General features: G+C 43.3%; 1 long non-coding RNA gene and 1 pseudogene across 2 annotated transcripts; both read right to left on the bottom strand.

The window, feature by feature from the left end:
* Window positions 1-2,127: 2,127 nt before the first annotated feature.
* On the bottom strand, window positions 2,128-5,161 carry LOC124700524. 2 transcript variants are annotated; one of them, XR_007001756.1, is made up of 6 exons: window positions 4,919-5,161; window positions 4,616-4,793; window positions 4,276-4,522; window positions 4,080-4,171; window positions 3,412-3,500; window positions 2,128-2,559 (listed from the first exon to the last, which is right to left on the bottom strand). It is a non-coding gene; the product is annotated as an uncharacterized LOC124700524 (long non-coding RNA). The 2 variants fall into 2 exon arrangements; XR_007001757.1 differs by having other exon boundaries at window positions 2,128-2,544.
* Window positions 5,162-5,981: 820 nt separating this feature from the next.
* LOC124697420 lies at window positions 5,982-8,425 on the bottom strand (annotated as a pseudogene).
* Window positions 8,426-12,443: the final 4,018 nt, after the last annotated feature.

Here is a 12,443-nt window from a genome sequence, read left to right as displayed (position 1 = left end):
ATTGCCTCTTTTGCTATGTTGGATGAATTTCTTTGATCCATTAATGTCCAGTAGCTTTATGCAATGTCCAGAAGTGTTAAGAATGATTATGTCACCTCCGAACATATAAATTTTTATTGTGCACTAACCCTCTAATGAGTTGTTTCGAGTTTGGTGTGGAGGAAGTTTTCAAGGATCAAGAGAGGGAAATGATGCAATATGATCAAGGAGAGTGAAAGCTCTAAGCTTGGGGATGCCCCGGTGGTTCACCCCTGCATATTTTAAGAAGACTCAAGCGTCTAAGCTTGGGGATGCCCAAGGCATCCCCTTCTTCATCGACAACATTATCAGGTTCCTCCCCTGAAACTATATTTTTATTCCATCACATCTTATGTGCTTTGCTTGGAGCGTCGGTTTGTTTTTGTTTTTGTTTTTGTTTGAATAAATGGATCCTAGCATTCATTGTGTGGGAGAGAGACACGCTCTGCTTGTTGCATATGGACAAATATGTCCTTAGGCTTTACTCATAGTATTCATGGCGAAGGTTGAATCTTCTTCGTTAAATTGTTATATGGTTGGAATCGGGAAATGCTACATGTAGTAATTCTAAAATGTCTTGAATAATTTGATACTTGGCAATTGTTGTGCTCATGTTTAAGCTCTTGCATCATATACTTTGCACCTATTAATGAAGAAACACATAGAGCTTGCTAAAATTTGGTTTGCATATTTGGTCTCTCTAAAGTCTAGATAATTTCTAGTATTGAGTTTTGAACAACAAGGAAGACGGTGTAGAGTCTTATAATGTTTACAATATGTCTTTTATGTGAGTTTTGCTGCACCGGTTCATCCTTGTGTTTGTTTCAAATAACCTTGCTAGCCTAAACCTTGTATCGAGAGGGAATACTTCTCATGCATCCAAAATCCTTGAGTCAACCACTATGCCATTTGTGTCCACCATACCTACCTACTACATGGTATTTCTCCGCCATTTCAAAGTAAATTGCTTGAGTGCTATCTTTAAAATTTCCATCATTCGCCTTTGCAATATATAGCTCATGGGACAAAATAGCTTTAAAAACTATTGTGGTATTGAATATGTACTTATGCACTTTATCTCTTATTAAGTTGCTTGTTGTGCGATAACCATGTTTACGGGGACGCCATCAACTCTTTGTTGAATATCATGTGAGTTGCTATGCATGTCCGTCTTGTCTGAAGTAAGGGAGATTTACCACTCATTTAATGGTTAGAGCATGCATATTGTTAGAGAAGAACATTGGGCCGCTAACTAAAGCCATGAATCATGATGGAAGTTTCAGTTTTGGACAAATATCCTCAATCTCATATGAGAACATTAATTGTTGCTACATGCTTATGCATAAAAGAGGAGTCCATTATCTCGTTGTCTATGTTGTCCCGGTATGGATGTCTAAGTTGAGAATAATCAAAAGCGAGAAATCCAAATGCGAGCTTTCTCCTTAGACCTTTGTACATGCGGCATAGAGGTACCCCTTTGTGACACTTGGTTAAAACATGTGTATTGCGATGATAATCCTGGTGATCCGAGCTAATTAGGACAAGGTGCGGGCACTATTAGTATACTATGCATGAGGCTTGCAACTTGTAAGATATAATTTACATGATACATATGCTTTATTACTACCGTTGACAAAATTGTTTCATGTTTTCAAAACCAAAGCTCTAGCACAAATATAGCAATCGATGCTTTCCTCTTTGAAGGACCATTCTTTTACTTTTATGTTGAGTCGGTTCACCTATTTCTCTCCACCTCAAGAAGCAAACACTTGTGTGAACTGTGCATTGATTCCTACATACTTGCATATTGCACTTGTTATATTACTCTATGTTGACAATTATCCATGAGATATACATGTTACTAGACCATGAAGGCGCGCGTTGCAGCGCCCGTCCACCTTAAGAAAAAAACACTTAAATATTTGGAAGAAGTTAAACAGTTGAAATGTTATTTGAACAATTTATCTGTAATGCTATGATAAATGTGATGGGGTATTATATTTATAATTAATCAACCATATATTTTATACACTTTCTTTGTATGAACATAGGGATAGGGATAGACACTGAAACATCTCTCTTCTCCAAGACTAAATACAGATGCCAATTAGATGACCATCGAATACATATGACAAGCAACAATACAAACAGATAGTAGCCTTCTGACTTTTCAAACAACATCCATGTACCTTTAGTGTATAATGTGTTCAATTTCAACTACTAACACAAAATGTGCAAATATTCGTAGTAACATCATTGTGTCTCGACAACTCGAAATATAAGGACCAACCAACAACCTCAATGAAAGATTAATCCGAAGCATATCATCAACAAACAAGCAAATGAGTCTTGTTGTGGTTCTGCAGTTGTTTTGATCTTGTGGTCATGCCTCTATGATAGAAGAAGAGGCTGGCGCCCTCCCTCAAAAAAAAGGGGTCGCTGCTCAACACTATGCCGGAGGGAAAACAGCCACATAGACGGTTGGATCCTCTGCCTCCAGAGTTGTGGCACATGCCATCAATCAACCTGCCAGCCAACTCCCTAACCATCAGAAAGTAATGTCATACTATTACCAAACAGTGGTTGGTCCTCATATGGAATGAGGTAGGTCAAGTAAAATGCAAGGAAAAAATAGATAACATTTGATCAAATAAAACAACACTAATAGTTATGAGAGAAAAATCTTAACAATATGTGAAAGCAAACAACAATGTATGTACAGGAGACTGCAACTTTAACAGTCATAGCTAAGTATGATAGGCTATGTTTGATGCAGCAAAGCCCATCGGTGCTGTTCCGCAAGGTAAAGTCTCACTATGTATGATAGGCTATGTTCTGACCATGTAATTTATCCTTACATGAATGCATATATCTAGGGATGCGCAGAAACCATATAGCATTTTGTCACGGCAGAACCGCAAAGTATATCTTTCCAATGTGGATCTTTACCTTGACAATTTGACGGAGGTCCAGTGCATACAATTTTATGGGAAAACCTGTTGTGCGATGTAAATCACATCTAAAAGTCTAAATCTGATCCTATTTTCTAAAAACAACTGCATTGTTCTTGACATGTGCAGGATTTTCCCTTCTGCTAATGGAACCTAGCATTCATGAATATAATGCATGAAATCACAAGAGCTAATACATAAGTGATATTGGTTTATCACGTCTATACATTCAGGAAGATGATTAATGTCAGCCCTGAAAGAACAGTAGCACTATACGCAGAACATGACAAATAAGACAGCCCTAGAACATATTTTTCTTGGTGATCTGGATTATGCTTATACAAAATTAACCATTGCTTTGTAGTAGTAACAGTGCTCTAAAGCAGCTAGTAAATTCGAAAACAATTTAAATTCTTAGCTGATGGTGCAAACAGCTACTAACCTCAAGACCAAAGCTAGACTATCACCTCTACACCAGCTCAGTTGGGCCCAAGTCACAGTTTGTTGTTGCCCAAAATCCTTAGATGGCACCTGAACATGGAAACGAGATGTTGTGAACAATTTAACAGAGCTGCAAAAAAAAATGCCTACTTCTCCTTACAGAATTATGGCTAGTATAACAACGCATGTCGAGAATATTTAATATTACATATTTGGACTTATAAATATATATGTCCTGAGTGTCATAATTTCAGATTAACTTCTTCCAAAGGAAAACAGTCTTTAAGAACAAATGCCAAAAGCTATCCATGAAAAAAGGTAGCAATGGTTTGACATGTGTTTTAATTTCAGAATTTCACTTCTTAGAAAGGGAAACAGTCTTAGGAACAAATGCCAAAGGGTAATCGCAAAATGTGTTGAAGATATGAAGACGCAATCAGAGGCATGTACTAACAAAATAGATCAGACCTTGGCATGCAAACTCCTCACCTGTAAGCAGAATTAAGAAAATTATTTATCCCAACCAATTAGTCTTCTATAAGCACACGGGAAAAAATATTCACACACACAACATTCACACAAGGTGACGTTCACACACGGCAAATTAACCAATGATGATTAATGTTATTTATCGTAATGCACAACACACAAGAAGGATTAGAGCCACACCTGGAGTAATGTCTTAGAATCATGTAGTCAGAGCAGATCGAGCCTAATCCTAAATTAAGAGAATCACAGGCACATACAATCGGCGGGTACTCCTGCCAAAAGGAAGGACGAAGAAAACAATCTAAGAAACAAAACATAGATGAAAGCTTATAATATGCTTGAACAGGAAAAAAATATTGATAGCTGGAAATTATACCTCAACAGGAGCAAAGGAAGAGACGTCTACTGCAGCAGCTTGTTCCTTGCAATTAGCAATTTATTGGGAAATGTGTCAACCAACATTGGGTTGAGTTGGCGTTGCTCCCCTGTCACCGCCTCTCTTTGCCAAACATCTCACCGTGCAGTAAGGAGGAAGCGGAAGGGGAGAAAGATATGGAACGAGCATCTCGGATGAATAATGAGGTGTCCAATCTCGGATGGAAGTAGTGAGGAAAAATAGGGTCCTGTGTCCACATATTTATATGAAGGAGAAGGGTAACGCTAGGATTAGTCGTCATAATCACAGGAATGATAAATGATAAATGGGTCGAAATTACCATCATGAATCCATCATTAAAGCGCCGGAAAATAGAGTTAACTCGTGTAGAAGGAGAACCGTTAATTTCCGTTCCGTTGATGGGTCTGGTCTACGAACATGAACGAACACCATTCTTCCGATTTAGTTCATGGGCCTCCGATTTCGATGGACCGTGTTGAGCGAGCCAAGTCGACGGCCTGCACGGAATAGAAAATTTACCGACGGCGAAGCCGAAAAACATACAAAATTGGTCAACTGTACTACTCCAAACAAACCCAGCTGAAATTGAAGTAAAATACGCTGAAATCGTGGAATTTGTAACCTAATTTCGTTGTGCAGCCGTGAGCGGGAGTTGGCGGCGCAGGCGGAGCAACAATTGCGGCATAGACGGAGCAAGAAAATCTGGCCGAAATTGAACTCAAATAAGCCAAAATGGGGGAATCCCTAACCTAACTTAGCTGTCCATGCGGGAGTTTAAGTTTCTGTCGCAGGCGGACGAGGAATGGTGACGCAGGTCGAGCAAGAACGATTGTGGAGGATGAGGAGGGTTGCCGGGCGGAGGATGTTTGAGTCGCCTTCGCCGTTTAGTGCGGGATTGCGAGTCGCTGTCGCACACGCACGACCTGGGAGGAGACGAAGAAGGAATATTCTTTTCAATCACCGGTATGTGCTTCAAGCCCAAAACACGTTGGCCTGTTAAACCATTTCGAGGCCCAATCAACGTGGTAAGGCCTAAAATAATACTGGGAGTAGCAGCCCTAGAAGGAAAACGGGCCTTTAGAACGGTAAAAGCCTTTATAACGGGATACGTAACACGGGAGTTCGGGAACAGACACCGGTTCGGTAACGCTAAACGTTTGTAGACCCTTAGGATGTGTTCGGTTGTGGAATGATGATGCATGGAACGGAATGGTTCCATTCCAATGGCACGGAATGGTTCCGTACCCGTGTTCGGTTCGGGAAAAACGAGGAACGGAATGGTTCCGTGCCCATGTTCGGTTCGGGAAAAACGCGGAACGGAATGGCAAGATTTTGGTTCAGCTCACCTCTTTCATGCTTATGGTGAACATACCTCCCCCATGTAACAATATTGTAACAAAAAAATTGGCAGCACTTTGTTTGTATTTTCAACAGTTTGCAATAACAATATATTCATATAAGCATAACACATATATAGCAGCAAATATAGTACACAATTAGATCCAAACGACCATAATAGGCATCGAAACAGTCCAAATTCAACCATGTCAAGTTTAATGTCATAGTAGTGATCCAAAAGCAACTACATAGAGTTCATTACAGTCCATATTACATATTATGGTCCATGCAACTAAATAGAGTTCATTGCAGTCCATATTACATCAACGCACTTGAAGTGAATATCATCACTTCAAATTATAGAGCACTCCAAAGGTCTTGTGCACATACCTACCCAACCAAACCAACTTGCTTTCAAGTTTAAGCGTCATGAAAGCTTTTGCAGTCTTCGGATTGTCAACAAGATGAGCATAGTAGTGAGCAACATGGTCCTCATCAAATCCCTTGAGTGCAGCCAAAGCATCCCACAAGTTATCGGGTATGGCATCATCATCCACACCAGATTTTGCAATTGCATCAGCCATCATTTTGAACCCATCTTTCAAAGTGGTGACTAGTGGATCATCTTCAATGTGCACAAGCTTAGCCTTCTTTTTTGGTGGTGCTTTGGCAGAAGACTCACCTACATTTGGTGAAGTTTGCATCTCACTTTCATCGTCAACATCAATAGAGAATGGATCATTCCCTGACTTGGCGTATTTCCCCGAAGCTGTGGTAGACCCAAAAATTGTTTCCATTGCACGATAATGCTCAATTGGGTTATTCAAGAAGGGGATATCAGATTTGTTGTTCTACAAAAAAATGAAGAAATGAGTAACATATAATAGATGCAAAGAGTGAAAGTTGGTAGCAAAATGTTTAGGGAACAAACTTACAGCACAATGGCCTGCATAGTGCTCATCGCTGAGCCTAATAGTGGAAGTATCCTCATCCCACAGGGCCCCACTCAAATTTTTCAATTGGACTAGCCTGCCCCAAATCTTCCTCCACTTCTTAAGATGGTTGGAGCATTGTTCTCCGGTTAGAGATAGCTTGAAGTGATCATTCAAAAACTTGGCACATTGGTTGTAATGACAAGTCTTGAAGCCACTTGTTGGTCCATGCTACCACCCCTCCCTTGGTGCTCTTGCTTGCACCAGTCACGGTTGTATCGGTGGTTTCAACGCTGTCCATACCTGGCCAGCCAACAAAACCAAGGGTAAACATGATTTTAAGCATTAGAAGCAAGTGGTACCATTGCAATAAAAGAGTACAATCTGTCCAGCCACAAAAATATTGCCAAAACCTGATTTTGAGCATCACAAACATATGATTTCATTACAATAAAAGAGTACAAATGTAGCACAACTCAATACATGGTCTCAGTTACATAGAAAGCACTACAAATACATGAAGAATGTCACACTCAATGACCATACAAGGCCTGCCTATCCGCCCACATTTGGTTAGCCATTTGTTGCCTACCGTTTACCATGTCCCTATGGTCTCTTGCTTGTTGGCTTTGTGTCCGGATTGGTTGTGTGGTCCAAGTCACCTCCGGTATAATGAATTCATCAATTCCTTGAGATAGTGCATAATTATGGAGAACACAACAAGCTACAACAATGTCCACTTGTACCAAGAAAGTGAAGAATGGTGTGGCATCATCTAAAATTTTGAATCTCCTCTTGAGTGATCCAAAAGCTCGCTCTACCGTCACCCGTAGAGATGAGTGCCTAAGGTTGAATAGCTCCTCCGCATTTTGGACGGGATTGCTGCCCCACTCGTTCAAATGGTATCTCACATTACGAAAAGGTGGCAAGAAACCGCGCTTGGCTCCATATCCGGCATCAACTAGATAGTATTTGCCTAAAAATAAAACACATTATGTTGACAATGGTTTGGACAACATATGGACAATTATATCTAAAGTCAATTTGTTACCTTCTGGTACTTGTAGGCCTCTCTCACGTGCTAATGCATCAGCTAAAACACATGCATCATGTGCTGACCCCTCCCAACCAGCCAACACATATGTGAAGCGAAGGTCAAAATCTACCGCTGCCATCACATTTTGAGTGGCATATGTTTTCCTACCACGAAAAGCATCTTCCATATCTTTTGGAACAGATGCTCTCACATGTGTGCCATCAATTGCTCCAATACAATCCTATATAGTGACAAATGTTAAATGATATGAAGTGTATCCTAGATAGCTAAGAAATAGTTTTAGCTAGTACCTTAAAATATGGGTCAAACCGAGGGTTTCCTGCTATTTTTTCTGGAGTCTCCGATGATGGTGGACTGATATATTCATTGCGTAGTTCACCAATGGCATGGAGGACACGCTTAAAATATATGCTGATTGTGGAGAATGATCTACCAAAATTGGTTGCCACAACCCTATTGCGAACATTATGTCCAACAAGTGTGCAAAAACATCGCCACTTGTTGCTCCACGTTCAAATGAACACTATCTTCTAGCAACTTGCGATCCCTCAATATGTTACAAAGGTTAAAGAAAGGAGCTCTTTCGAATCTTAACATATTTCTACATGTGACATCGCATTGCCAAATTTTACTATTGAGATATTCAATTCGTTGTCGATCCCGTTCATGCATTGGCCCATAGCTTATACGTGGTCTTCTCTTCCTTTTTATAGCCCGGACTGCTACCACAATTGCAGCACAAACAACAAAAACAAGCAGCTCCCCTAACCATCTTTTTCCGTTTATCCATCATCTTGCCCATCTACAATGCATTTACTTTAACATGAATAACCAAAATGCACAATTTGCAATGGACATGGACAGCAAGAAATTACTGAAATAATTTGCAATGGACATGAACATGGATAATTTGCAATGTACATGTATTTTACAATCAACTTGAACATTGTATATAGGGGCAAATCATATCACAAATTCGATTTTTCCATATTGGACAGTATACAGAGGGAAAACATGCTCTTACCGTCACTGCTCCAACCGCCGCCGTGCCCACTTCACCGCCGGCGATCCGCCCGCCTACACCACCGGCCGGTCCTCCTACCGCCGCCGCGCCCCCGCTTCACCCCCGGCCGATTCGCCCGCCTACCGCCGCCGCGCCACGCTACACCGCCGGCTCGCGCCACCCGAGAGAGAGAGAGCGGGGCGGGAGAGAGAGAGTCTGCGGAGAGGGAGAGGAGCGGCTGGGGAGAGAGAGAGGAGCAGCTGGGGAGGAGAGGGCGGCGCGCCGGCGCCTGGGGAGAGGGAAGCGAGCACGGGCCAGAGAGGATAGGGTTGTGCGGTGAGAGAGAGTTTTTTTTTTCTTTTCGCTCGGTGCGGTGACGGATAGGCAGCGATTCCTCCCGATTCGACCGATTCGGTGGAAGCACTCCGTTCCGCATCTTCGAGGTATATTCGCTTCTGAGGAATGCCCTGGTTCCATTCTTTTGCCCCAACCGAACACTGGAATGAGGGCTGGGTGCGGAACCGTTCCGTTCCATTCCACCAAATTCCAGAACCGAACACACCCTTAGATTGTCCGATCGAACGGTCCAGAATGTCCAAACGCTGTGGAGAGGTCCTAGTGGTTCCATCTTACTGTTAACTAATAAGTTGAAAGCAACCGCTGAAACTTAATCTTCCTTTGTGTTGCTTCAATACCTTTACTTTGATTTATTGCTTTATGAGTTAACTCTTATGCAAGACTTATTGATGCTTGTCTTGAAGTACTATTCATGAAAAGTCTTTGCTTTATGATTCATTTGTTTACTCATGTCATTACCATTGTTTTGATCGCTGCATTCATTACATATGCTTACAATAGTATGATCAAGGTTATGATGGCATGTCACTCCAGAAATTATCTTTGTTATCGTTTACCTGCTCGGGACGAGCAGAACTAAGCTTGGGGATGCTGATACGTCTCCGACGTATCGATAATTTCTTATGTTCCATGCCACATTATTGATGATATCTACATGTTTTATACACATTATATGTCGTATTTATGCATTTTCCAAGCACTAACCTATTAACGAGATGCCGAAGAGCCGATTCTTTGTCTAGCTGTTTTTGGTTTCAGAAATCCTAGTAAGGAAATATTCTCGGAATTGGACGAAATCAACGCCCAGGGTCCTATTTTTGCACGAAGCTTCCAGAAGACCGAGGGGGAAAGGAAGTGGGGCCACGAGGCGCCGACACAACAGGGCGGCGCAGCCTGGCCCTTGGCCGCGCGGCCCTGGCATGTGGGGCCCTCGTGTGGCCCCCCGCGTTGCCCTTCCGCCTACTTAAAGTCTTCGTCGCGAAACCCCCAGTACCGAGAGCCACGATACGGAAAAACTTACTGAGACGCCGCCGCCGCCAATCCCATCTCGGGGGATTCAGGAGATCGCCTCCGGCACCCTGCCGGAGAGGGGAATCATCTCCCGGAGGACTCTTCACCTCCATGGTCGCCTCCGGAGTGATGAGTGAGTAGTTCACCCCTGGACTATGGGTCCATAGCGGTAGCTAGATGGTTGTCTTCTCCTCATGTGCTTCATTGTCGGATCTTGTGAGCTGCCTAACATGATCAAGATCATCTATCTGTAATGCTATATGTTGTGTTTGTCGGGATCCGATGGATAGAGAATACTATGTTATGTTGATTATCAATCTATTACCTGGATGTTGTTTATGATCTTGCATGCTCTCCGTTATTAGTAGAGGCTCTGGCCAAGTTTTTACTCTTAACTCCAAGAGGGAGTATTTATGCTCGATAGTGGGTTCATGCCTCCATTAAATCCGGGACGATGACGAAAGTTCTAAGGTTGTGGATGTCTTGTTGCCACTAGGGATAAAACATTGATGCTATGTCTAAGGATGTAATTATTGATTACATTACGCACCATACTTAATGCAATTGTCCATTGTTTACAACTTAATACCGGAAGGGGTTCGGATGATAACTCGAAGGTGGACTTTTTAGGCATAGATGCATGCCTGGATAGCGGTCTATGTACTTTGTCGTAATGCCCAATTAAATCTCACAATACTCATCATATCATGTATGTGCATGGTCATGCCCTCTCTATTTGTCAATTGCCCGACTGTAATTTGTTCACCCAACATGCTATTTATCTTATGGGAGAGACACCTCCAGTGAACTGTGGACCCCGGTCCATTCTTTTACATCGAATACAATCTCATCGCAATACTTGTTTTATTGTTTTCTGCAAACAATCATCATCCACACTATACATCTAATCCTTTGTTACAGACAAGCCGGTGAGATTGACAACCTCATCTGTTTCGTTGGGGCCAAGTACTTTGGTTGTGTTGTGCGGGTTCCACGTTGGCGCCGGAATCCCCGGTGTTGCGCCGCACTACATCCCGCCGCCATCAACCTTCAACGTGCTTCTTGGCTCCTCCTGGTTCGATAAACCTTGGTTTCTTTCTGAGGGAAAACTTGCTACTGTCTGCATCACACCTTCCTCTTGGGGTTCCCAACGGACGTGTGCTGTACACGCCATCACACAACTAGGTAGTATTTGTAACCGGACACACTAGGAAGAGGGAAAGTCCACAAATCGCAATGGATTAGTTGAAAAAGCCGAGTAGTGTGAGTAGATGATGAATCAAAAGGTAGACGCACATGTTTTCCTAATTGACAAGCATGACACAACTGATTATCGGTAGCATTTTTATTACAAGGAAACGAAAAAGCACTTGCTAGGTGCGACAAAGCTTGACTACTAAGATGTCCTAGACGATGATGCCACAAGGTTGCTGATGATGTGGTGGTGGAGAGTGTGTGCGTAGTGGAGGCTGACAACCAGAGGGGGTAGAGGTCACCGGAACTATTGCACCTGACGATCTCGTTCTTGGTGCGGAGGTCCTTCATAGAGAGACCAAACAGATCAAACTCAACAGATAGAAGATTATCAGTTGTGAATTTACGAACAGAAATACGGTTTTTAATTAGGTCAGGTGTAACTAGGACATTGTTAAGAGAGAACGAATGGGTAGGAGATGAAAGAGTGGTATGACCGATGTGGGTCGTGGGAATAGTTTGGCCATTGCTGACGATGACATGTGGGTAAGGAGAGTGAGAGGTGAGGATGTGAGAGAGGTTACCCTGACTGTCGGTCATGTGAGCTGAGGCGCATGAGTCCATGATCCACTCATTCGAGGATGGTGGTGTCAGGGACATGGTGTTGAAAGCCTGCATGAGTTGGGCTTGGTTGAAGGATGGCGGTGGTGCGGTCGGTGCAGGATTGTATGTGGATGCACGTGGCGGGGCGGACGGCATCGCTCCTGGCGTCCATGGTGTAGCTGCTCCCGGTGGCCATGGAATAGGTGATGTAGAGCCATAGGGCCATGGAGGCGGCGGCGATAGCATGGCATGATGAGCCTGAGGCGGGCCAAGAGAAGGTGGCCGTGGCGGTGGTCCTGACCACATCTGGATTGACCCATCCCAGGGGTTCTGCATTGACGGCCAGGGAGCCTGCGGTCCCTTCACGGATTTGTTGGGGGTGCCGCCGCGTTGTTGGGGAGACGCGGAGTGGACGTACCGGCACTGTGCGCCAAAACGACAGTTTCCAAAACGCTGGAAGTTGCGGCAGACTTCCGGGCGCCACGGAGGTCTCGTATTTTCGGCAGGGCCACGCGGTGGTGGAGGCGTGGGGGGCTCCGCGCGCGACGAAGGCAGACGGAGTTGAGGATGACTCGGACTGCTGCTGCAACGTGAGCTCCTCAAGCAGTAGAGATGAGCGGACGTCGAGGAACGATGGAAGGGGACGCTGTTT

Source organism: Lolium rigidum, chromosome 3 (genome assembly GCF_022539505.1).
Source record: "Lolium rigidum isolate FL_2022 chromosome 3, APGP_CSIRO_Lrig_0.1, whole genome shotgun sequence".
In the NCBI taxonomy this organism is placed as follows: domain Eukaryota; kingdom Viridiplantae; phylum Streptophyta; class Magnoliopsida; order Poales; family Poaceae; genus Lolium; species Lolium rigidum.
The sequence above is the reverse complement of the archived record's forward strand: the minus strand, read 5'-3'. Positions and strand labels throughout refer to the sequence as shown.